This window comes from Mastomys coucha, unplaced genomic scaffold (assembly GCF_008632895.1).
Source record: "Mastomys coucha isolate ucsf_1 unplaced genomic scaffold, UCSF_Mcou_1 pScaffold20, whole genome shotgun sequence".
NCBI classification, from domain to species: Eukaryota; Metazoa; Chordata; class Mammalia; order Rodentia; family Muridae; genus Mastomys; species Mastomys coucha.
Window position 1 is genome coordinate 120,909,104 of NW_022196903.1, and position 25,851 is coordinate 120,934,954.

A 25,851-nucleotide genomic window follows, 5' to 3' on the forward strand; every position below is an offset into this window, starting at 1 on the left:
GTGGGGTGGGTGGGACCAGGGCACTGGCTCTCAAAAGCCTAAACCTCAGTGGGTGTTTCCCACTACCCAGCACAGAAGGGTCACGTACCCACTGTTCTCTGAAGTCTGGAAAGCAAGTCCATGGGTAAAGGGGGAATAGGTACTCATGGGCTGGCTAAGGGGCAGGACGCAGGAGTCCATGCTGTCTTCCCATTGTGAGTGAATCTTCACTAGCATCTTAGAGGGTGCCATCATAGAAACACACCTCTGCATGTGTCTATGCAAGTGTTTTCAGAAGGCCTTAACCGGCTTGGGAAGACCCAGATTGAATGGGGGGCAGCATCATCCCCGTCTCGGGTTAATACACTGAGAAAGGAGTGGAGAGCGACATTCTCCTCTCTCTGTTCCCTAGGGTAGGATGTAAACAGTTGCCTTCAAGCTCCTACTGCCATGCCTTCTCCAGCCCGATGGGCTGTCCCCTCACATTGCCAGGTATGTTATCAAAGCAGTAAGCATTAACACACCTCACCATCCACAGAACGAATGGGCCTGCAAACTGACCCTCTTCACCAGCACCCCCTGAGCCATAACTAAAGCCAGCAGCTCTGCCTGGGCGAACGCCCCGCTCGCAGCAGCAAACCTCCCCACCCGTACTGTCTCACGATCCACCAAGCTGACACTCTCTTGCTTGCTCCACTCCTACCCCAGCTCCAGGGAAGCATGCTGAGTCTGTGGAGCCAATCCATCAGTCAGCCAATATGTATTGAGTACCGACAACACACAGTGTTCTGTGCCAGAAAAGCTGCAGCTACGTTAGAGACCTGCCTTCCAGGGGCCTCCATTCCAGCTGAACGAGAGCAATAAAAACGCAGCATCTACCAGTATACAGTGGTGCCAAATAACAGCTATGAGAGTTTAGATGAGGCAATCACTCTCCTGGTCAGAGACACCAGTTGGAGCAGGCAATCACCAAAGGACAGGTGGACACGTGGAGACAAGAATTTTCCACGCAGAGAGAAAAGGTAAGGACTTGAGAGTCACAGGTGTGGGCTTCCCCTCAGCTCTGCCTGCCCTGGCTTTGTGACCTTACACACTCCAGGGATGCAGAGCCCTTTCCATGGAATAATATGATGGCTGTTCTTGGCTGTCCATGTAACCACATCAAAAATGAACTAAAACTCAAGAAGCTGAGTCCACCTGGGAGGGATGTCTCTTTACTCAATTATTTGAAGTGGGAAGACTCACCCTGAATCCAGATCTTTTGAGGTGAAAAGATCCACCTTAAATCTGGGCCACATCTTCTGGTGGCAGCCTATATACCTATATAAGGACATAGAAGAAGGAAGCGCTTGCTCTTTGCCTGCTTGCCTTCACTGACATTAGAGCCTGTTTCTTCTGGATTCTGGCGCATACTAAAGAGCAGCCAAGACAGCCAGCCTCATGGACTGAACAAGGACCGGATTCTTGGAGGAGATGGCCATTGTTGGAAGAGTTGGACCACAGTCTGTAAACGACTCTAATAAATCCCACTTTGGCAGTGGTGGTACACATCTTTAATCCCAGCACTTGGGAAGCAGAAGTAGGTGGATCTTGGAGAGTTCAAGACCAGCCAGTCTACAGTCTACAGAGTGAGTTCCAGGACAGCCAGAGCTATGCACAGTGAGACCAGCTTGGGAGCAGAGAAGAAACCTGCACAGACAAGGAATTCTACTCTCAGGCACTCAGGGTGAAGGGAAGGGCCATCAGCTTCTAGGAGCTGCATTTCCTTTGCTCACGCAGCCTACAGACTCTAACCAGGCACATGGTCATCAGATGCCAGGGCCAGGAGGAAGCAGTGAACAACCCTGGCCAACATCCTGCCTAGACAGAAAGGAGATTCTCATGATCACACATACATATGACCCACCAACACAAGCACAGATAAATGAAATGATGGAGTGTCCACATAAAGAGGCAAGAATGCTTCAGAAAAGGATACATCAAGTTAAGAGGCCTCAAGTTAGGACCATGCCTGTCCTCCAGGGAAGGACAAGCTGCTGCTATGTGGCTACCACAGAATGGCCACAGTGGCATGTGGTAGATGGAAGATAAAAGGGGGAACACAGCCAAAGGACAGATAGAAGGAGAGGGCCTTCAAAGTAGGAAGACGTGGGTGTTCCGCCCCAGGGCTGAGTGTGACATGAGCTAACAGATGCTTTTAACAGGCATCATGGCTGCTATTCCTCAAAGAGGCCACTGAGGCACGAGGCAGCCAGCACATGCAGGGACTCCAGCAATGACTACAGAAGAGCTGGTGGCCACACGCCAGATGAGGGTGCAGGAACAATGAGACACGGTCCCATGGGAGACAGGCAGATGAGGGTGCAGGAGCAATGAGACACGGTCCCATGGGAGACAGGCAGATGAGGGTGCAGGAGCAATGAGACACGGTCCCATGGGAGACAGGCAGTGTTCAAAGTGATCTGGGCTTGAGGACTGAAGAGAATTCTGATAAATGGGAAAACAGAATAGCCCAGACTATACACACACGGACACTATTCCTAAGCCATAGATGATTCAAGGAGCTGTAGGGGACCCCAGGTAGGTCACATAATGGTTTCTGCACCAGAGCCACCTCAAGTGAGACCATGTTGAGGTTCCTAGGATCAGAGCCACTTAGCACCTCAAAGCCTTGCAGCAGGAATGGGTGCACACGAATGCCCTCTGTGACCACTAGGTGGCGCTCCAGTCTGGTTCAGAAGCTTGTTGGGTTGGCCTGTGATGCCCAAAAACTTGCATCCAGCCTGTCACCCAGACTTTCTTCAATCCGGTCAGCTTTCTGAGCTGCCGTCTCAATTTTTCTTTCATTAATCATACCCTGGAAATTTCATGATTTTGAACCAAAGATTTATGGCTCTATAAATCTGACCCTAGAATGAGTAACCGAATGCCCTTCGGGGCAGGTATTTGTTTGGGATGGAGGAGCCTGGCTTGGGGACTCCTGGGGCTATAAGATGCCCCCACCATCCTGCTGCTGGCCTCCAAGGCGCCCATGTTAAGGCAGAGCCTTCTCCATCCCAATCATTGGAAGCAGGTCTACTGGGTCCCCTCTATTCTTGGGGAGTTCCCGTGGTGTCCCCGAGCACGCCCATGGGAAACCTCAGTAGTTCAGAGTCTCCCAGGGCTGTGTTTCTCCCAATTGGTTCTCTGCCTTCATACCCTATGACATTCAATATGGTCTTTAAGCTTCGCAGACATCAGCTCAGGAGCCTGAGCCCCCAAACTCATGTTTCATCTTACTTCCCACCTGAGGTCTCACCAGGCTGAAATCCAGGCAGTCCCAGCCTAAGAACCTGAGCCTGACTCCTGGACAGACTCCTTCCAAAGCCCCCAGACCCATTCCCACCGCCAGGCCCCCTTTAGCTCTCTCAGACAACCTGCTGTGCCACAAGGCAAGCATAATGTGACCCATGTCCTTGGGGGTCTCCTGTTGACATAAACATTCTACTATGTGACCCAGCCCCACCTAAGGCTCCAGACAGGAAGAAAAAAAAAAAAAGATCGGGGCTTTGTTCTCCAGCTAAAGACACTGAGGGAGACGTGAAAGGCACTAGCGGGCTGGGATGAAAGCTTACTCTCTAGCTTCAGGTGCTACTTCTTCTATGTCTGCTACTCCCTGGGAGACCTGCCAGCCAGGAACAAGCACTGAGACACCCTGCCTCAGCCCCCATCCACGCTAGACCCGTCTGTCTCTCTTGGACTTGCTTTTCAGTTTACCCTACAGAAAGTTGCCTGAGTCCTTTTCAAAACGTCTCTTTCCTCGCTCGCGTGGGTCTTGTGTCCCCTGAAGATTCTGTAGCTCTCTGAGGCCAGATCCTCTTTAAACTGTGGTTTGGATTGGACCTCTGCTCTGTTCACTTCTAGCCCAGGCCTGGCCAAGCTTCAGGAATGCTGCTTCTTCCCCCTAGACCAGTGGGTAGGAGAGTTGCTGCTCGCTGGGGACACCTGGAGACCCTTCCATTGTCACAACTGAAGTGGGAGAGCAGAGGGGAAATGCTTTTGGCATGTAGAGCACAGAGACCAGGGGACAGTTGAACAAGCTACACTGCTCAAAAATAAGTTACCACAAGGAACTATTTAGCCCCTGATACCAAAGAGGCTGAATACTGTCTTGAGTTCCCCTCCCCAGACCTGGTGCCAGTTAATTCCTTGAGAACACTGCCGCTAGGGAGAGCACTCCCATTCTCCCTGGTGACCCTGAAAAGGATGGTAAGACAGCACAGACTCTCTGGGAGGCTTCAAGCTAGGTCAGAAGCCGGCCAGAGCTCACATCTAGTAGATGGCTGTGGGCAAGAGAGAGGAGGTGACCTCAGACACAGAGAGGTTGACTACAGCCACAGGTTCACTGTGGGGTTGGGGAACAAGGCCTCCCCTGGACAGTAGGGGGACACAAAGACAGGAAACCAGCTCTAAAGTCAGAGTACCAGGGCCAGGGTGAGACAGGAGGAGGGCAGGGAACCACCCTTATTCCTGTGATGGGAACCATTCAGGAAGCGTAAGGCCTTGGTGGCCCAGCCAAAGGTGGGTGCCAGAGAGCTTAGTAAGTGGCAATCGAGAAAATTCCCTTCTAAAACCAGAGGGTTGTCTCAGCTGAGATGACCAGGCTACCATAGAACCCGAGACTGGAGAATCTGGGGCAAGGCAGAGTGACTCAGGAGTACCAGGACCCAGCCAACATAAGCACCAGCTAAGCGGGCTCTTCAGTTCCCTGTGGTCCAGGCCTGGCTGGAACCTGTCTCTAAGCAAGAGCAAGCTAAGGTCTCCTAACATGCAAGCTTCCTCTGTAGCTTAACCAACCAAGGGCCTTTCAAAAGTTTCACTTCAGGGCTGCAAAGAAAGCGACATATGAAGTTGATAAGACAAACCCCTAGCCTAATGTCTGCACCCAGCCTATCAAGGCTGGGACGTGGGTCTGCTCGGTTCATGATACATCTTCATGGTTGAGAATGGCACCCCAGCCTTGTCCATGCATTGTGGCCATCTGGACCTTGTCTGGATCCTGCAAAAGGAAAGATGCGGGTCTGTGGAGGAGATGAGTCCATGAGCTTGTCTCAGGCCTCCTCGTCTCCTAGGAACTCACCTAGCACATGTCTAGCAGGAAAACTGAGGTCCCCCAAAGTAATGTGGACACACCAAGATAGCCCTGCAACCAAATTCCCCACACTGTCAGCCACATATTAACTGCCCACATCTCATCTTCAGGTTGACTCATCCTGATTGATCAGGTCGATACACATCCTGCCTCCAGGTAGGACATCCACACAGGCACCCCATTTCTCCAGGCCCATGGCTGCTCCAAATTTACCTCGGTCTGGGGAGTCTATCCCCATCTAATCAGACTCCATATCGCCTCCACCCATCCAGCCCTTCACAAGGGAAAAGGTGGGCCCTCCCAGGGTAGGCTGGTCTACGGCAAGGTCACGAATTCATGCTGGCCCCCACCCAAGGCTTCTGTCACAAAAACCAGCTCCTTGTGAGGACCAGATTCATGATCTTCCATTGTCCTTCCACCACAGGGCCCAGAAAATATTTAGAACACTGAATGTTTCTTCAGTAACTGAACTGGTGGGTGGGTGGGTGGGTGGGCAGATGAGTAGGTGGGCAAGAGGCTGAGCAGAACACAGCTCAGGAGCACACCCACATTCCTACTCAAAAAACGAAGCTCCCTATGTACCCTGTCCTCTCCACTGCTGGAAGCTCCTCAGCGACTCGTAACGTGGTTGAGGTGTGCTAGCCTGCCCTGGCCTAGCACAGGCCTGCACACCACTGGCCTTTTCAGCCTCACTACCTCCTATACCTGAAAAGAGCTGCCCCAGACATGGGCTCTGGGCGTAGATTCCAGCAGAGCCCTGCACCAACCCCGGGCCTCCTCAACCCCTCTTGGCCAGCAGGAAACATTGGAACACCAGGGTTCACAGCTCCCCCAGTGCCCAAGCCATAACGCCATTTAAGAAATTAGCAGATATGGCAAATAAGAGAGACAACCCTAATGATTTCAATTGCACCGCTTGACACACTGGCTCCTTTAAGAGCCTGCCTGGCCCTGAAAGATGACAACCTGCTAAGAACTTTGCAGTGGGGAGCAGAGGGGATCCGCCAGGGTGGGAGAGGGGCTACTACTTTGTATTGCAAGCAGCCGTCCTCGCTCCAAGGGCTCTGCAGCTCATTCATTCTCCTAGCCATAAAGAGAGACAGACGGGCTGGTGGCTGGTGAGGCGGGAGCTGTGGAGCACGTTTCCAATTCCACACCCAGGGAAAAGAAAGGACAAAGTCAGAGACTTCTGCCAAAGTCACCCAGCCAGCAGGAGGATGGCGGTTGTAGAGATTTGCTAGGGCCGAAGGGGAGGCAGCCATGAAAGGCCCCCCTGGATCTGATCTGAGTGTCTGCCTGCAGTCTGCATTCCAGTCCCCTCCATCTAACTCCAGGGAAGGAGTCTATTAACTTAGATCCCGCTTCCCTGTGGCTAACATGCATCAGTCCTCATTTCCGAGAGGCTCACCAGGAACAACTGTGACAGGCCTTTAAATATTTGAACATGTGTACTTAGCGACGCGCTCTCCCAAGTCTCCTGGCCTAGGGAGAGGGCTTTTACATCCTTCACCTCTGAGTCACCCTCTGCTGCTCATCTGTCTCATGCTGAAAGTCACTCTAACTGGAGAGAACCTTCAGAGACAGATACCTCTCCCCCCACCCCCCACCTCCTTGGAGATCCACACTTCTGGGGCCCAGTGTAAGCCCCACTGGTTTGACTGGTGGCCTCGGCAGCTCGACCGCCTGTTGAGTGTGTGCAGAATTTCAAACTGAATAGAACCGTTCCTTGGTCATTCTTCACTGGAGGCTATTCTCGCGAGCTCCGATTTCTTCACAGCTCCACTTCACAGTCCCCAGCTTCAGGGTGACAGGGAGATCACACCCATATTTCTAAGCCTAATTTTCCTCCAAATAAACACTGCATAAAGCACCTGCAACCTACAACCCAGTTACATTTTGATGATTCCAGCATGGGCTGGTTCTGTACAGACACTAAGAATACTACACTTGGTGTATGTGTGTGTGTGTGTGTGTGTGTGTGTGTGGGTGGGTGGGTGGGTGGGTGTCCACACATCTTGCTGCTCTTGAATATGACTCCAGAGTGTCAAGTCTCTTCACACACCCATGTCACCTCTTCCCTAATTTCCCACAACTCCCCACCCCCAAGTACAGAGTGAGCCCAGTTGTGTTTTGGCATCTGTATGGGGATGGGAAAAACTATGTCAAGGACAATCCTGCAAGGCCCAAGGACAGCATCTGTCACTCTGCTGTGCACTAAGAGCCTAGGAGGAAGCAAAACCCAATCATCGCCTCCCACTAGTGGCACTAAGGGCTTGCTGTCCTCTCATCTCTGGAAGGGTCATGGTGCCTTTGTTGGAGTATGATTCATCTGATGGGACTTTCGGGGACTTTGGGGTCTGGCTGTGGCATACGGGATCAGCTCCACTCAGTGCCTCGCACTTTACATGGGGTTGGTAGGACTCAAGGATGACCCAGTGTGAAAAGCAGAATCTGGATCTGTCCTGGGCTTCAGAGCCCACTGAAGGGTGCAGCAATGTGCCTGTCCTACAGAGAAAAGGACAAGGACTGCTTGCCACCTACCCTGTGCTGTCCCGACACAGCCTCTAAAGATAGGCTCACTCCCCCCGAGAGGTAAGGGTGCCTGCCCGGGGTGGCGGCCCTGATGCACACTCTTCCCAGGCCATGAGCTTTCTCAGAAGATAGTGTCTCTCCACCTGGTGAAATAGGCTGTCCTGTGTGTCCTGTGTGGCTGGACACTAAGGTGGGTGTGGGTGCCACACTTGCTCCCAGGGGTGCCCGTGCCCCGAAAGCATGAAGCTTGCGGAACAGCTCCCAGAAGGACCACAAGATGATGTGTGGCTGGGATGGCAAAGAGCTCCAGATGACACAGAGCACCTGCCAGCCGTGTATAGGAAGGGCGATCACTCAACAGTCCATAAACATTGATTGCCACTGCTGCCCTTCCCACACTGGTGCACTCTGGCAGAAGCGCTCTTTCTTCCCAGTCAGGCACCTTCTGGGCCAAGAGCTCTGCCTAGCATGGTGGCCACTGGCTTCAAGTGAGATGGGACTCGGGCCGGTGTCAGGGAGAGGGTAGACCAGGGCATACTTGTAACTCTACGTCCCTGGGCTTTCACCAATCCAACCAGTTTCCGCTGGTTCTTGGCAGCAGGGGTCAGGGTCCGGGTCCCCAGATTGAAAAAGCTTCATTCAACAGGCACACAATTGCTCCTTGGATTGTCCCTGTATTTTGGAATACACAGGAGATCATGGGCTAAGACAGACAGGGCAGGCCCAGGAACAAGTCCCAAGAGGAATGCTTATACCAGTCATGGCTTCCAGGTCGCTGCCTCCTGATCCAGTGCACTGGACTAGAATGGTCCTTTGGTAGAAGGGGATGGGAATTCCATGACCTCTGGAATGCCTACTCCCTCCCCCAACCCTGTGCTCAACAGTAAACAGCATGGTGCCTCAGGCTACCCCAAATCTAGTAACCTACCTGGCCATGGACCTAGTGCCAGGCTAGTGTTTCATGCTGAGATAGGCTTGGGGTAGGGGGGAGGGAACAGTAGCTCTCACCAGTACTCATCTGTACCCTGGGGCCACATATACCCACGCTTTACAGCAGGGAAGAGCTGAAGATGCAGACTGGGACCACATTTGAAACACCAACTCCATTCCGAGGTCACTGTGAAGTGGATAACCCTGAGGACTGTAGTGCTTGCCAGAGCTTCTGAGGCCCAGGGAAGGGATACCAACATCTCTGCTGTTCCCATGTTTGTTTCATGGTATTCAATGGGGGCAAAAGGCACTCGTGACAACATCAGTGCCAGGAGCCATGGCTGGGTGTGTCAGGGAGGCAGAGTTGGCGGTGTAAGGATTACATCATAGCTGGTGGTCACAGATTTCACCTTGGAAGGAGGCAGGACTATTGGCAGCCAAACCTCAGGACCAGAAACCAAGGGGTGGTGAGATAGTGTGCCCTGGCAGGCCACCTAGGCTTTCCAATGTTTCTCTGCTCACTGAGTGAGAGAGAATGAAAGAAGCGCCTCTCAGAACAGTGGACATTGCAAGGATGAGCAGGCAGGTGCCCTCTGTGTGCCTGGAGCTCCTTGGAATATAAATACTGCACAAGGTACTGGGTTACTGTTCAAAGTTTTTGACAGTGTGGGGGTTGGGAACAGGACAAGAGAACCGTTGGATTCATATTACATCCTATGGCAGAGCCTCAGTTTGCCTGTGACTTGCCTCCCCTCTGCCCACCCCCAAGAACAGGGCCAGGGCCGGCTCTCTTGCATTGGGAAAGTTTGCCCCACCTCCAGACATGGGAAAAAGCTACATGGTGACAGTACTTTGCCACTTCGTGCCACTACCTCTGTCCCTCATCACAGGGGAGGCCATTTCATAAAGGCACGAGTATGAATCTTTGGCCACCCAGGTCAAGGAAATGACACTGTAATGACACAGAGAGAAATCAGCAAACCACTGGTCCATCAGGTCCGTCCCTCGACTGAGACTGCATGCAATCTGCTTTAGCCCTTTGGCACGGTCAGCCTGTGATCTGTCTTCTTGAGGGATAAGAGGCCCATGGTCTCACTGAACTGCCAGCCAGAGTTGTACCCGCCCACACCAGAAGGGTGGCATTTCTGGCATGCTTTGTGGGGGACACGGCCAGTTAGGCTCGGGTCTCTGCCAGAGATGGTCTCAGCACCAACTTAAGTGATGACCTGAGATCCCTCTCAACTTGTGCCAAGAGCCTGGCTGGCTGTGCTCTTGCAAGATGGAATTGTGGGTCACCCTCTGCCTTCCAAGATGCACACGGCCACTCTTGCTGCAAGCGGATGGTCCCTAGTGTCACCCAGCATACTCAGCTTGCATGTTAGAGCCGGGCCTTGCCCACAGAGCCCTGTCCCACCCCATCTCTGCCACCTCCTGGTGGAGGTCATGGTCAAGCACTCAGGAGGCTACCGAGCATCAACCCCATCTGAGCACCTGTCTCTGATGCCCCACCCACTCTTCCCAACTCAAGGGGTCACAGATGATGGACCAAAGGCACAGAGAGGCCAAAGAGCAAAGCAACCTCCATGGGCAGCCACTGTGTACCATGCCTTACACATAAGCATCCCACTGGCTCCTTAAAGGAGTGAGGAGTGTCCTTTGCACACAGATCGATTTTAGGAAGGAAAGTTAGCCATGTTGCCTTGTATTAGCATGCCGCGTGGCCTGGAGGTGAACTCTCCTAGTCCCACGTGGGATAACTCAGCTGAGAAACCAAACCTAGCCTAGTACAATGCAGTGCTATAGGTGTGGCTCAGTGCAAGAAAGAAGAGCTGATGACAATGGTGGGGACATGGTAGGGACAGAGGGATGGAGGAGCAACACCGACGATGATGAAGCTAGCATTGATTAAGTCTTCATGTCCAGTTAGGAGCTGGACCCTGGCTCTTTCCACAGGGGCTTCTGGAGGTAGCTACTGTGACTCCCCAACTCTGTAACACGAGAGAGTAAGAATCTGAGAAGCTGAATAGCCTGTCTTGCACATGAGCTGGCAGGAGGCTGGGTTTCCAACGCAATCCGCCATCTTCCCAATTTCACCACTGTGCCCGAGTGTGCCTCCGATGGACCTAGAGAATCCCAAACCTTATTTTATACTGCTTTTTCAACAACTTCTCGCTCAATATGAGTTGGCAGAAGTGGGAATGGTATGTTAAGCAGCATGGAGAGCCAGGGTGGGAAACGTAAGCTGAGTACTGTGGCAGGGCTCCCAGACCAGAGCCCCCCATCATCAGCTGTGACCTAGGCAGTTTTAGGAGCAATGGAGGGGCACAGGAAGGTGGAGGTGAGGAAAAGTGTCAGAGCCCCAGTCTGGGGAGGCCACGGACAAGGTGGACACTGGAGGTGGAGGAGGTACGTGATTTATCCCAGGTGATCTTACCCTTGGCTGACTGTGTGTCAGAGTCCTAACTGTCCTTCTCCAGACAAGCAGAAGGGAACAAAACACACCAGTGTGCGCTTCTTCTTTAGCTTCCTCTGTCTCAGAACAGAAACCCACAGCAAATGCCCTGGGCCATTTGTTTTGCAGAGAGCACTTTCACACACCCTATCTTGGCAGGGGCCGAGTTGCTATCCCCTTTTATAGATGAGAACACTGGAGCTCATTGGCACCCAGCCTTTATCTACAATGGTGACCACGGGTGATGGATGGGGTGAACACGGATGCTGTGATTGCCCACAAGGACATGGAGTTTCAGTGGGAGGCACACGGGCAACTTCCAGAAAGAAGCAATAAGGAGAGCCTGCTAGTTACCCACCTATCAGTGCCCTCGGCTAGCCAAATCCCTTCAGATGCCCCACAGGTATATGAACCAAGTCCAACCCCGAGAGCCCCCAAGCCACCTGGTCCTAAGGGCTAGACTATAACGCAGAGGATACCACTGGCCAGAGCCAAGTAGTGTGGGTCAAGAAGGCTAGAGGCAACTCTAGCTGCATTCAAGTTCACATTTACCAGCTGGGGACTTCTCTAGTGTGTACATCTTAACTGGGAATTAACATTACATACCACCCAGAGCTGTCGTCAGAATTAAATTAGATTCGTGAAAATAAACTTTCCTAGCACGGTGCCTTGTATACAGACAGCCATAAACGGGAGCCATTACTGGTATTTATGGCCTGCAGTCAGCATCCACCCAGGTGATGGAGGCAGGCAGAGCAGCTGAAGCCAGGAACGAGGGGGTGGAAGGCAGAGAGGTCCTGTCTGCTGGACCCTGTATTGCTCTGCCCTCGTACCAGGTGGCCCGATGGTCGGCAGGCACTGGCCTCCCAGAGCAGTCCTGTCACCCCAGGTAGACCATGAAGTACGCATCACTGAGAAGTGCTTTCCCACTGCCGGCCTCGGGGTCCCTAGCCACCCATCTCCGGGAGGCGGCTTGCTTTCCCGATTCGCACTGTGCTTTTCTTTTGGCAAGGAGCTGCTGCCGTCTGTGCTCTGGACCGTAAAACAAGTTTTCATCAATAAATTAAGATAAGCGGAAAGCCAGCTCAAGAGGAGGCGGGCTAGGGCGGGCGGGCAGGCGGGCTCGAAGTCATTCTGTGACCCAGAAGGGGCTAAAGTGAATCCCAAGCTAGACTCTGGTTTTCCACTTGAGGTTTCTCCCTCCTTCTGGATCCCATGTACCCCAATTAAGCCAGGCTTCTCAGGGAAGGGGAGGCTGGAGAAGCTAGCATGTGTCCCTCTGGCTTGCTCCGCCTTCAGGCTGGCGAACCAGGTGTCACACGGACAGGTAAAGGCAGGGGCAGGGAAGACTCTGAGTCCCTGTGCTCAACAACCTAAGCCACCCAGGCTCTTGTCAAGTCACTGGCACAATAAATGCTCCAAGATAAAAATGTTCCCAGAGTCGGGTTTCCACACTGTGAGCCTGGGATCCCCTAAACACCCCCCACCCTCGTCTCTGCCTCCAGCCTTGCCAGCTCCCTGTCCCCTACAGTGCAGTGGTTCTCACTATGGACCGCTCACAGGCCTCTTCATTCCAGGCGCGGGCTGACCTTTGCCCCTGCTATGCTCTGCCTATGTGAGTACGCAGGGGGAAGCCCCTGTCTGTTCCAGCCCCAGTACAGAGAAGCTCCCTCTGACAACAAACTTAGTGTGGGAGCACAGGTGAGGGGAGGAGGGAGGGGAGGAGGGAGGGGAGGAGGGAGAGGAGAAGGGAGGGGAGGAGGGACAGGAGGAGGGAGGGGAGGAAGGAGGGAACAGCCCAACAGACAAGCTTGCTGCTCAGCAGTGGGCACCTCCTCATCCGATGTCCTGGTATACAAGCTCTTTCAGCCCCTAATGCCCCAACTGAGTTGCAGCATATGGCAGGAGAAGGACCATCTGCCTGTCCACCATCACACAGGGAGAGGTGTGTGCCTCTCACTTGCTTATGGTTTAAGAGACAGGTGGGCCTACAGGTGATGCCAGGAAAGTGCTGAGCTCTGACTGAACACTGGTCATCAGCTATGTGACCCGGGGGCAAAGAAAGGGACTCCTATGAGTCATACCCAATTCCACAGCCAGCCCAAGATCCTGCCGTTTCACTTCTGTCAGCTACGTGAGATAGAGAGGATGTCATCGGCCGGTATCTTGGGTGAACAGATTGAGACACTGAGGCTAAGTGACCCGGCGACATGGCCAGGAGGCTAGAATCTGCCCCTTCTTGCACAAGAACAGCCTAACTCCCTCAGGGAAGGGAGTGGTAAGGAAAGGATGACTCCAGACTGAGCCAGGTTGAGCCTGCACCATCACTTACCCCAGTGCCCTAGAGAGCCGATAAGACCAAGATCCCCTGTCTAAGGGAACAGAGGTCTAGAGAGATGCCTAGCGTCAGGCTCCGTGGTCAAGATCGGAGGCCAATTCACTGCCCTGCTTCAGGCACCAGTCAGGGAAGCACATACACACTGGCAATGCTCCAAGCCACAGTGACATTAAATCAAGACAGCTAATTATAACCCGACCTGGATATTAATCACATTGATTACTTCTGAGTCCAGGGTGATTTCTATACCTGGTCAGAGCCCAGTGACGTGGGATCCTGGATCAAGTATAGGCAGAGGCAAGGACCCAGCTATAAAGCAGGTCCCAACAACCCCTCTCCTTCTTCACCAGGCCCAAGTAAGGATGATCTCTCCCATCAAGGCCCGGGATAGGGGATGAGGTCCTGTTAGAAAAGGTGAGAATGGGGGTGGGGTGATCTATATGTTAAACCTAGCTGGCAAGAGGAGCCGAGGGCAAAGTTCAAGGAACTGAACTGAAACATATTGACAACAGCGAAAAGAAACAATTACCTCGCATTTTCATATGAGATCCAAGGAATACATTTGCTCCGGGTTTTGCTTATTCAACAAAAAGAGGGCGTTTGAGTGAGCAGTTGCTGGAGAGGGGCGGACAGGGTGGAATGCAGACGCTCGCACTTTGCAGTGCAGTCTCCCTGAAGCTCTCCACGGAGTGTTTGTGGAGAACCAGGCAGATGCAGAAGCCAGAGGAACTTAACATTGGGAGTGGAGGGATATAGGCGCTGCCTGCAGGGTACCCACAAACTAACAGGAAGATACCCTCCAACGAACAGGGACCCACGCCGTTCCCATCCCGTTTTGGTGGCTTTGGTGGCTTTGCATCTCTGGAAGTGGACACTGCTTTTTTAAAACAAGGTTTTGTTTTTTTTTTTTTTTTTCTTGGAGATAGAACCGTCAAGCTTCCTGGCACCAGCTGCTCTAGGGAGCTAGAGCCTGGCTTCCCTCCAAGGAAAGAAGCCAAAGGCTGAGGTCCTTTCTGCACACTCTGTCCTTTCTGCACAGAGCAGGCCACCGAGAACCAGAAAGCCACGGCCACCTGGGAGGGCAGAGCAGGTGGGGCCATTGCTCTGGTAGAGGTCCGAACAGTCACTTAAGGCTCCCTGCCATCAGTCTGCACCCTGTCGTGTGGTCACTGGAAACCAGGACTTAGCCACCTGCACCAGGTGTGTGTGCCTGAGGCCACCTCTAGGCTGCTCAGGAGGAAGGCAGCCAGTTTTACCAGAAGGCTGTCATATTGCCTGGGAATCAGAAAGCCCAGACCTCTTGCTTGCAAATGGCCACCAGCGCACCACAACCACCCTGTTTACGGTCTTCTGAATCAGGCGTGTCCACTCTCAGTTCCAAAACTATGCTTTGCATCAGGCATGGTGGGTTGTATATGTAATCACAGCCCCTGGGGACCTGAGGCAGAAGGACGACCATAAGTTTGAGGGCAGCCTGGGCTACGAAGTAAGTGTAAGAGTGAGTGTGTGTGTGTGTGTGTGTGTGTGTGTGTGTGTGTGTAGTATGTTGTCTTATAAAAGTCAAAACAAACAAAAATGTGCTTTCCTCCCACTGTCTCTATCGTTGGTATATGTCTCTCCATCTACTGCATGTCAGAAAGCCTGGGCCTGGGGCCAGTAGTAAATAAATGCTCATTTGTGGACTCAACCCCTGAGCTCTGAACTCTAGTTGTACCCCGAACTGATGAAACACTGGAGCCGAGGTGCAAGAGTCTCCAACTCTAAGGTGGGACTAGAATGCTCGCCTTCCAAAATGCACAGGGTACTTCCACGGAAGGCAGCTGTGAAGGCCACGAGACTCACCTACTGCTCTTCAACAAAAGCGCAGAGTAGATGTTAGATGTTACTGACTGTCACATCCACTCCTAAATTCTCAGGTCACATCTCCAGAAATCTCCCCCTCCTCTTCCTCTCTGCCTAGCTTCCAGTCCCATCCTTCCTGCTGAACGTGAGGAGTCCCATCTTCCTCCGTCATAATCCTCAGGCTTTGCTTTGGGCATGCCATGCTGCACTTCATGACCCTGGAGACTCCCGCAGCTTACAAGGTGTGGCCTGAGCCCCTTAACACGGAGTCTGTTTACAACCACAAACAGCAGTTAACTTTTCTGTTTGAGTCTATCTCCAGGCCTGGCAGTCCAGACCACTGACCCCTCTGTGAAGGCAGACATTTTCTGACCCAGTTTCTTTTCTTACGATTTGAAGATTCCTTATGATTCTCCACCCCCCCCCCCCCCCCCCCCCCCCCCCCCCCCGCCACCAGTCTGCTCATCCTTTTACCTCCATGAAAGGCCGGTGATCTCTACTGCCTGCCCATGTGCTGAAGGCAATTTGACCCTTTCTCTCTCACCAGTAGGTTTGACCTACGGATCCCTGTTTGCCGATGTACTTGCCCAAGCCAGCCATGCAGGCAGCCCATGTTCTTGCTTACCCTGAACCTCCTGCAAGATCCTTGCGTTAAGTCAGCTGCAGGAGCTATTTTTCAGGTTGAGCCATGTTTGCACACAAAGAAAACTTCCAGAGCTTGGGACTCTGTGTGGTACAACTTGTTCTGGACTATAGCAGTTGGTGCCCAGGTTTGGTACCGTCCAGGACCATGAGGGTCTAACAGGTCCCTCTATATAGCTCAAGGACATCGAAACTTTTCTATTCCCCAGAAGAAACCTGAGGATGGATGGGAACAAATTCTCGCCACCACAGCAGACAGTGGCCGATGGGAGTCCTGTCCCTCATTCATGAATCATCTTGCTTTCTTTCTAGCCACTGGTTAAGCATGAACTATGCTTGAAACTATGCCCTGTGGTGCCCCTGCCTCAAAGAATCTCAGTTCTGCATGATGGCCTCTGTGCAGAAGCCAGGCAGCATGTCTCCCAGCAGCACCCATGCTCATCCCCTGGCTTCCTTGTTTCTCACAAGCATCTTATGCTGACCGGGATCACAGCAGACATTCTCACACCAGAGTCACAGTGACTCCTGCCTGTATCTCACAAGAGCATCGGTAAGAGCTGTGGGCACTGACCCTAATACCCATCTCCAGCTGCAATGGCTTTGAAGAGTGTGCCCACAAAAGGCAAGTGTGTGGGACAGGTGTGGTCCCCACAGGAGCACTATTGGAGAGGCACTTAGGGTCTGCAACAGGTGGGGAATCAAGTAGCAGGCCAACCATACGGGGTGTGCCCTCGAAAGGGATTGTGGGACCCCAGCTCTTCCTCTTTCTCTGCTTCCTGGCTTGTGGACAGTTTGTCCCAGCACATGCTGCCTGCCACTACCACTGGCACCCTCGCCAGAGGCCTGAGGCTAAGTCCTGGTTTTAGACTTGAACCCCTTAAACCCCTTAGACCTCTCCGCATGAGGTAGTTACCCATGTGTTCTGTTGTAGCAACACAAAGCTGACTCACACCATCCACTCACTCTCTCCACCTCCACCACAGCCACCACTCCTCCTTTGAACTCCATACTCATTTCCTGTCTTCCCAGCTGCCACCCTGGCCCCTCTGAAACCGGTTCTCCGACCAGGTGGTCCCGGCTTGCTGTTCTCCAGTGGTTCTTCCTTTCATGCAGAACAAATCTCAGGCCTGTTCCCACGCCCCAAAGAGCCTGTTTTCTGCCTTCTTCGTCTCTCCATCTTCTTGATGGTCTGTTAGGTCTGGAGCGCAGCGCATTATTTTGCATTTTGGTGTTTCTCTAGTCCAGAATATTTCTCTTTGGGCAGCCATGTGGCTGGCTCACTCCTTCTCTGTGAGTTTTCCTTGCATCTGCCCTGTCTGTCTGTTGATTGCTGTCTGTCTGCCCTACTAAATGCAAGTCCCATGGGGGCTGAGACCCCTGGCTGGGTCCTTGCATATCTCCAGGGTGTCGCACTGGGCAAAGCACATGGTAAAGGCTCAATAAACATCTGAGAGGGAGGTGGGAGGGAGGGGGAAAGGAGAGAGGAGCCCAGGACTTGGAAGTCTCTCTTTTTGAAAACACTCCTCTAAAGTGGTATTTATGCAAATGAGTCAAACTTGCAAAGCCCCTTCCATGTCCCCAGGACCACAGTGGGGGAAATGCCGCAAGACCTGAAAAGCCCTGTAAAAATGAGAGTTGAGTAAATGAAAACTAAGTAAAGATGAGAAGAAACAGGCTAGATGTCAATGGGCTCAGGTGAATTAAAACCCCTGGTCTGGCTGTGTAACCTTGGGAAAATGGCTTAACCTCTCTGTGACATAATTCCTTATTTATGCAATTATTTATGGCTGCTGGGAACATGGAGGACTCTGCAAACCAATCAGTTCCCCTCTGGCTCTGCAGGTGTTGGCTGCCTGAGTGGCTCCATCCTGTGCTGGTCACATCATGCCAGGTCTCAGCTGAAGGCAAGAGGAAGTGATTGGAACATGGTGTGCTACCAGGGGTATCTGAGACTATAGACTCCTGGTCCACACATCCTGGGTGTCTGTTGCGGGGAGCTACAGAGGGAAACATGGCCCTAGGGAGGTCTTGGGTTCTCAGCTATAGTTGGGAAGAAGACCCTGGGGCCTAGGCAGGGCATGACATAGGATCACTCAGCCCTGCCTTGGTTCCAGGCTTATTCCAAGCTCTTCCCAGCCTTTGTGGGATGGTAAATTGGAAGAAGAAAAACATCATCTGTGATATCACCTGACACCTTGGGATCAAGTGCTAAACAGCAGCTGGGAAGCCAGAGTGGGGAGGCAGGACACCTAGCTCTCACGACTGCTCCCCACCATGGTCTACTCCTGCCCTCCGTACCTCAAAGGAGAAATTCTGGGCCCTGGACTCTCTTCCATGAGTGGATGGCTTTATCTCCTAGCCAACCCCGTGTAGTTCACACCTCACACCAGAAAATATGAAGACGAATCATTCCCACACTTCCCAGCACTTCTGCCCTGTTCATGCCAGGCCTTTGCCTGGAAGGAAGAGACTCCGGCAGCGGACCCATCCTGCAGGGTCAGCAAGCTGCTCTGCCTTCAGGAGCATCTTGCACAAAAGAACAGGAGAGATGAAGTGGCTCGCTCCATCTCAGGAATGTGCAGGAGAAGCCCCCTGCCTTAAGTCTCCAAGGTTTCTATGCTCACAGGAAGCGGTTAGGAGGAGCCACGCCAGGCAGGAGGAAGGGCACAAGCAGTAGGCTTACAGAGCCGTGTCAGCAGGAAGGGTGACAGGGGTGGCAGAGGGGGCTGGTTTGAACAGGAGAGCTCGTTGGGCATAATTTATCCCTGCAGTGTCTCCGTGGGTTTCAGCTAGTTGAGTTTATAATGGAACGAGCAGGCGCTGTTGTTTCTGGATGCCACGGTGCAGTAATGGGGGATGGCGTGCTGCAGAGAGATGCAGCCATAAAGTGCAGGACTGCCCATTGGGGCTGTGACACTGCCCTGCATGGGGACCAGGCTTTACGGTTCTGAAAAGAACCAGGTTCCAAGAAAGCCAGAGTGTGTCCTCTTAAACCCCACACGAAGTGGAGCAGGAGCCTGCGCTGAGGGGGGCGGGATGTGGAGGAGACTCTAGGAGAAAACCAGCCCCCAGGATGAAGAAAGGAAGGGAGCTTAGAACTACTGTAGCACTGCCTGAGGCCAGTGGCGAGTGCACAGGTCTCTGGAGGTTGGTGGAGGGTGGCACTGCCACCTGTGGGCTGTGATGCCTGACAGGGTATAGTGGATGCTGTCTACCCTGGGCTGCCAGGCTGGATAAGGACCCTACAGGCACATCAACCTGATTGAGAGGGGTCCTGAGTCCTTGGGCCATCGGCAGCCTAACAGGAGAGCTTTAAAAGGCAGGCACCCTATCCTCTCCCGCTCCCGCCCTCCCAAAGTCAGGTCTCTCTGGGGAAAGCCTCAGCTCTCTCCTACTCTAGAGTTGTCTCTAGCATTTCTCTCTTAACTGTCCACTTGTCAGAAAGACTGTTTTTCAGGTGCCGGTCCTGAAGTGGACTCGTGAGGACTTCTGCTCTATTTTAGGCCATGCCAAGCTCCTGACTTGGGAGTCTTTCTGCAGTCATCCCCCCACCCCTCCCAAGAGTTAGCCTAGCCTCTAACGTTGAGATGTGGGCACTGCAGGAAGCTTATCTGACCTCCTGAAGGGATTAGCACCAGCTCATGAGATGCCAATCTGCCAAGGAGACCGAACTTAACCTCCCTCAAAGCCCAGCTCCAACCAGGGCACTCCCAAAATCGACAATTACGCTAGAGGGACTGTGCGGCCTGTCATCTGCTATTAATACACTCCCTTACCCCACCCCTGCCTCTCTGGAGGAGCCAGTCACCACCCATCACTCATAGGTCCCTGCTCAGCACCAGGACTGTGGCCTTGACTTCGGGGCAGATGTGAGAAAGCCACATTCACCAGGTCCCTCCCTCAAAACTCCAAACCTCTACGAACAAAGTTCAGCCCCTCCAGTGGGCCTTGAGACGGGGTACCCCATCCTCTCCAGACCCCTCTTTTTCGTGTGTTCATTACTTCGCTGGCTTCTAACAGCCAAGTCAGAAGAAATGCAGGAGAAAGGGAGATGGGAGGGGACACTGGGATTAAGGGACAAGCAGTAGGAGGCACCTCCTCAAAGGGGCTGGCTGGCCAGCACAGTCTAGCCGCTGAGGTAGACTCCTCTGCCCCTCACAGAAAGCAGTGAGCATGCTCCAGGGAGCTTCCGAGGCCACACTCCTTGGGTGGTTCATCTCAGCTCCCACCTGGCCCATCTGTTCCCTCTAAAGACTCTGGTCTCCCTTGGGACCAGTGGAAATTCCAAGACCTCGAACTGCCAAACCATTTGTGTGCACTTACTGGCCAACGCAGACTTCTGACCTGTGTATGTAAGTAAGATAGTCACCTTATGCTCCAGGCGACCTAATGAGTTTTCAGAGTTACTATTCTAGACACCCCAAGACATTTGGTCTGAAAACTCTTTTCAGTCTTCTACCAATGAAACAACAGAAGCCCACCGATGGGTCTCTGAAACAACGGCTCCAGTGCCATTCTTCCTATAGCAGCTCTCAGTGGTCATATTCTTTGTGGGTGGCCCAGGGACAATCTTACAAATAAGGTGGCAAAAGCCCGAGTGAGGAGCGGGTGCTAGAGAAAAGTTTAATAATAGCACTGGGTTGGGCGCAGCCCGTTTCCTTTTTCAGTGGCCTTGATCGGCTGGCTGCTCCTGTTGCTCGATGTGGCTGTGGGCAGGGCAAGTCAGCTGCTGGGGAGATTCAAACCCAGGTCACCCTGGGTGCCATGTCTCCTTAGGCCACCTCTGCAAAGGGTCCATACGCCACAGTCAGATGAGGTCTACGCACAGCTCACTTGGGTTCGCCTAACACCACCTCTATAAAAAGCCTCATGCTGGTGAGACACAGCCAGGCCGGAAGGCCCAAGGTTGACTGTCCCTGAGCTAGCAGCCCTCCAGGCCAGTCAGATGCCTTGCTTTCCATTGTCTCTCCTGGCTGCAGACTGCTATTCTGGGCTCTGGGGGACAGAGGGGGAATGATAACTGCAAGAGGAGCCCCACAGGTTGGGCAGGTTGACATCGGGGCAGCTCTCCTCTGGCCAGCCGCTCCCCTCTCTTGGAAACCAGTATATAATTTGCACAGCAGTTGACACATGTATGCATGATGCATGCACACCCATGCAGTGAGTGGGTCTAGACTAGAGAGAAGCTCCACATGAAGATATATGGTGCCTGTCTGTCACTCATGGACACCAATGGCCATGACAAGGTAAGGCCATATTTAGAAGTGGAGGCCTCAGCAACTCAGTTGATCCACAACACCCTTTATTTTTTCTGTGGCATCTCTAGTGTTTCCCTCAACAGTATCACAAAGTTCTAAGAAGCAAATGCAGGAGAAGCACTTGAAACCATGCCCGATACCCGGTACGTGGTTCTGTATGTGTCGGACAGACACTGCCATCACTAGAAGGGACAAGAGCAAACCTAGAACTCAGGGTCCTCTTGGTGGAGGGCTATACTAAGCTATGCAGCCTATGGGCTCAGGTTGGCTTAGAAGGCTCCTGCTAGGGGAAGGAATGAGGCTGGGCATCAGCGCCCAGTTCCCTGCCCACCTGCACTCTCTTCCTTCTCTGCATCTCTGCTTTTGATCCAGTGCCAGGGTGCAAGGATGGAAGGACAAGAAGCAGATGGGTACTTAAGGCTGGGAATGGCACGGGAGAGAAGCTAGGGTCAGAAGGGGATGGACAGGTCAGGGCCGAGATGGACAGATGAGTGCTCGGTGGAACAGTCAGCCTTCTGCACAGAAGGGCACCTACACTGCCATGACCGTCTGACCTTATCAGTCTTAGCAGGAGGGCAGATGTTACCCCATGAACCAGGAGGGCTGGGTTTGCTCCTACCTTTGGACTCTAGTTCTGATCCCTTTACTTCCCTGAACATATCAGACTTCTCAGAGCTGTCCCCACACAGCCGGGGAGTCCGAGAGTCCCATGGATACCAGGAAGTCCCACCAGAGGACCCACCCCTGGGCTGATGATGCACAGCATTAGAAACACTGGAGAACACACTGCCCTTGAGAACTGAACTCTTTCCATCCCTCTTCCCGAATGAATGCCCATGGCCGACACTATTAGTATCCCATCTCCAAAAAAGGCCTCGGAGGAAGAGATGGGGAGTGGTGAGGAGGTGTGGCCTCCCACCCTAGTCCCTCCTGGGCTTCCAGGTAGCCTGAGTTGTGGCATCACTGAAGGTACCTGCCTGTGTAGGCTGCATGCCACGCAGCCTTCAGCTGGCTTCAACTTCCCTCACTGCGGCCCATGAAGGGCATCTCCACCATCCGTCCCTTCTACTCCAATTAAAGGGCTTGTGAGGAGTTCATCAGCTCAGGTCCAGAGACAAAAGTGAAGCTGCAGGCAACTCTGGGTCTCATGAGTCACCGTCATTACTTTGTTCGCTGACCCAGCAGGCACCTGTCAGCGACAGAATGGCCTCTATTCCCGTGTCTCTGGCCTCTTTTGACTGGTTTTCTGGGAGACTGCTGCATGTTCAGGGTAGGCTTGTAGCAAATGAGCCATCCCTTGAAGTTCCAGGGCACCTCGGGAAGGCAGAACAGACCAGCGAGCCTATTTTCTAGACAGTCCGCATACACGCTTGCGGACCCTCATTTTCTATCTTGGGATCAACCAGCTCTCTAAACTCCAGTTCTTGCCATGAAATTCTGAAATCCTTCTTTGCAATCACCCTAAAATAGCCCCATCTCTCATTGACCCTCTCCCTCTTGGAGGGGAAAACAAGGCCCTAGCAGCCAGCCCACTTAGCCCAGGGAGGGTCCTGGCTTGAGCCTGAAAAGTACCTCTCTCTGCTCCTTTCAGTCTAAAATAGGCCACAAGGCAGCCTGCCAAAATCCTACACTCTTGCCAAACAGGAGGGTTGTATTTCTGGCTGCACATCTTGAAATGCTGGACTAGAGAAGGCTTCCCAGACCAACAGCTGACTCCGGCTGTGATGATAAGCCCATCCTGGGTTTGGCTGGAGCCCTGAGTGTGTACAGTAGGAGGGGCTCTGTCCCTGTCCTGGAGTGCAGGGCAGCTATATAAGGACAGCCATATAAGGGCATGGGACTAGGGGGGAGCCCAGGGGGTTGGGGTTTCTCCTGGCCCCAGCAGAAACTCACAGTGTGCACCTGCCATGGATAAGCATTCCTGCCTGCTTGCCATTCCTCAGCCTGGAATGGGCTTCCCTTTCTTGTTGCCACCGCATGCCCTCTAACACGGTATTATGCCTCACCTGCTCCAAAAGCCTAGCCAGCAGCCCCGCCCTCTCCACTCACACCAGCCCTAGAGGGCACAGGGATAGCAGTGCCCACAGGGACCATGTAGGAACCTGAGTGGCAGGCCTGAAAACCTGGGGGTACGGCAAGGAATGAGAGGCGGGGTTGTATGCGTGTGTTTGAGTCGTGGAGGCTAGAGAGCTACCTTGCGCATCTTTCTCGATTGCACCCCGCTCTATTTTCTGAAGCAGGGTCTCTCGGAAGCTAGAGGTCCCTGATCTGCCAAGGCTGGCTGGTCCTGTCCCAGACTCCTCGGTGCTTGGATCAAACCCACAAAGTACCTCACTCAGCTCTGCACATGGGTGCTGGCCATCAGGGCTCAGCGTCTCAGGCTTACTGATCCATCGGCCTTGTGGTTGGGTTTCAGGTGTGTGAAAGAGGCAGCCATTTGCAGAGGCTGTGCATCCTCCATGAAGCCCAGAGGACAGAATAGGGACCAAGCAATAAAATCTATGAGGCAAGAAATGACTTAACATCTCTTGCCCAGAGACCAGAGCAAATCAACGTGTAGCTAAACAGGGGGCCCTGTCATTAGAGATCTAAAGAAAGCCCAGGGCTCTCTTTCTGGGCAGGAGCTATCCACCCCAGTCACCTGGCCCCAGTCACCTCTTGCCCTGCATTTCTGTATTCTACCCTAGGTTCCCAGGCTCACCCTCCACTGTGCTCTGAGACTACATGCAGAGCTGGCTGGCCACACAGTATTCCTGGGGTATATGAAAATTCACTGCCCTGTGTCCCCATCTTTTAAGCTAATGCTCTTTGCAACTGAAGTACCTCTCTCACATCTGTATTAACACCAACAAGCGAGCACAGCTCTCTCAGGAGAACAGCATGGTGGGGGATTTTAATGTACACTGACTTGCCTATCCCCTCAGTTCTTCCTAGTATCATCTAATGACTTACATACTAGGTTCATATTCAGAAGTGAACAGTTTTTTAAAGCACCCACTTCCTGCTGGGGTGCATACATACGATCCCAGCCCTTGCAAAACTGAGGCAGAAGGGTCTTGAATTCAAGTCGAGTTTGGGCTACATATCGAGACCTTGTCTTAAAAATCCCTAAGAAGAATAAAGCAAAGAAAGGACGGACATCGTTCTCTTTATCTTGAGCCTCTCCATCATTCGTCAAGATCAGTCATTCACCATCAGCCTATCCTCCTCTTCCGGACACCCAGGGACCCTCACACATAGCATTTTCCTCATCTCTACCCCAGGGGCTTTGGACACTAGCCGGGGCACAGGTATGCTCTGTACCTAGATCTAAGATAACCCCCAAAGCCCAGAGGTAGGAGGGGGAAGGAGAGAAGAGGGATACCATCTGAGCAGCAGACCCTGCTTTCTCCCCAACTGTCCGCCCAGGTCCATGCCCCTTCTCCTGGGCAGCTTAACATGCACCATCATCAACCTAGGCATTCCCCAGACCTGGAAGGTTACAGCAGGCTTGGGAGGCTAAGAGCCGAGCTTCACATACCTCAAGGGCTATGTCATGGCACCAGCAAAGGGTTCCGAGTCACAGATATGGTCCCTGAGCCACCATCTTAAGACAGTGTATGTGACTGCCAACAAGCTGGCCTCAGCATGGGCAAGCTGGCCTGGGTGACAGAACAGAGATGAGACAGAGCTCCCAGCTTCTCTAAGCAGTGGGGACAGTCTTAAATGCACAGCACATAGCTGATAGAGAGGTCAGAGGCCCTCGCAGTTCTGGGTGCTCTGACAGGAACGGGAGATCATTTCATACAGGAAACATACCAGACACCCTCAAGAAAAGTGTAAAAGTGGGCCACAGGGGCAACTCTACTGTGGTGGGAGACTGGATCAAAGCGTGCACAACGAGAAGAACTGCACAACCCTGCCTGACGGATCTCAAAATATAACCTCAGGCATCTCGCGAAGCCAGCTGACACCATCTGAACACAAGCAAAGGGCAAGCTGGCTCTTCATGAAGACAAGGGGCTTGTCACCAGGCGGATGGCACAGGCTCTATGAAGGGAACATGGACACACCCATGATGGGAGAACCAGCAGATGGCCCTTTCCCACCCTGCTCAGTTTACAGTCACTAGGGCCAGGGAGGTGTTCTGAGCTTCTGTGGCAAGTTGAGGACAAGTCATCTCCCACCTCTCCTCGTCCCTCCACCTTAGCAGCTGGGACCCAACGTCCCTTGCTCCACTGCTGGTACACACAAGTGCTTTGAGAAAAAGAAAACTGAAAACTATTTCTCTCCTGCAGCAGGAGTCAACAGTCCCTTTCTACTTGGAGGGTGGAGGCCCGGGAACTGCTCTAAGGACATCCTTCCTGGCCCGAGAACCTCCCTTGGCCAAGCCCTGAGAGGCGGAAATGAGCTTGGCATCTTCCAGATTGCTCCACCAACGGGCAGGGGCAAGAAACGTGCTTTGGTCCAGGCGCCTGCTTGCTTGCTTGCCTGGTGGCTCAAGGATGGTCTGATCAGAGTGGTGCAGAGTTCCAGAACCAGGTGCTGCCAGCAGGAAGCAAAGGCACTGGACCTCCTGGGGATGGAGGGGAGTGGGGTGGTACCTAAGGACTCAGGCAGCGCCTTCATCTCTTCATCCCAGCATCTCTTAGCATCTATACAGAAGTCACTCTACAGCATGGAAATCCTAAAGCAGTGTAGCCTTTGGAAGCCAGGGATGCCCAGCATGGAGAAGCTAAGGTGTAGAGTGGAAATGGGTGTTCTGTGT

General features: G+C 52.9%; 1 protein-coding gene across 9 annotated transcripts in view; it reads right to left on the reverse strand.

The window, feature by feature from the left end:
* The window catches only part of Tspan9 (tetraspanin 9), a 183,063-nt gene that overhangs the window by 6,439 nt on the left and 150,773 nt on the right, over window positions 1-25,851 (reverse strand). The window lies entirely within an intron of this gene.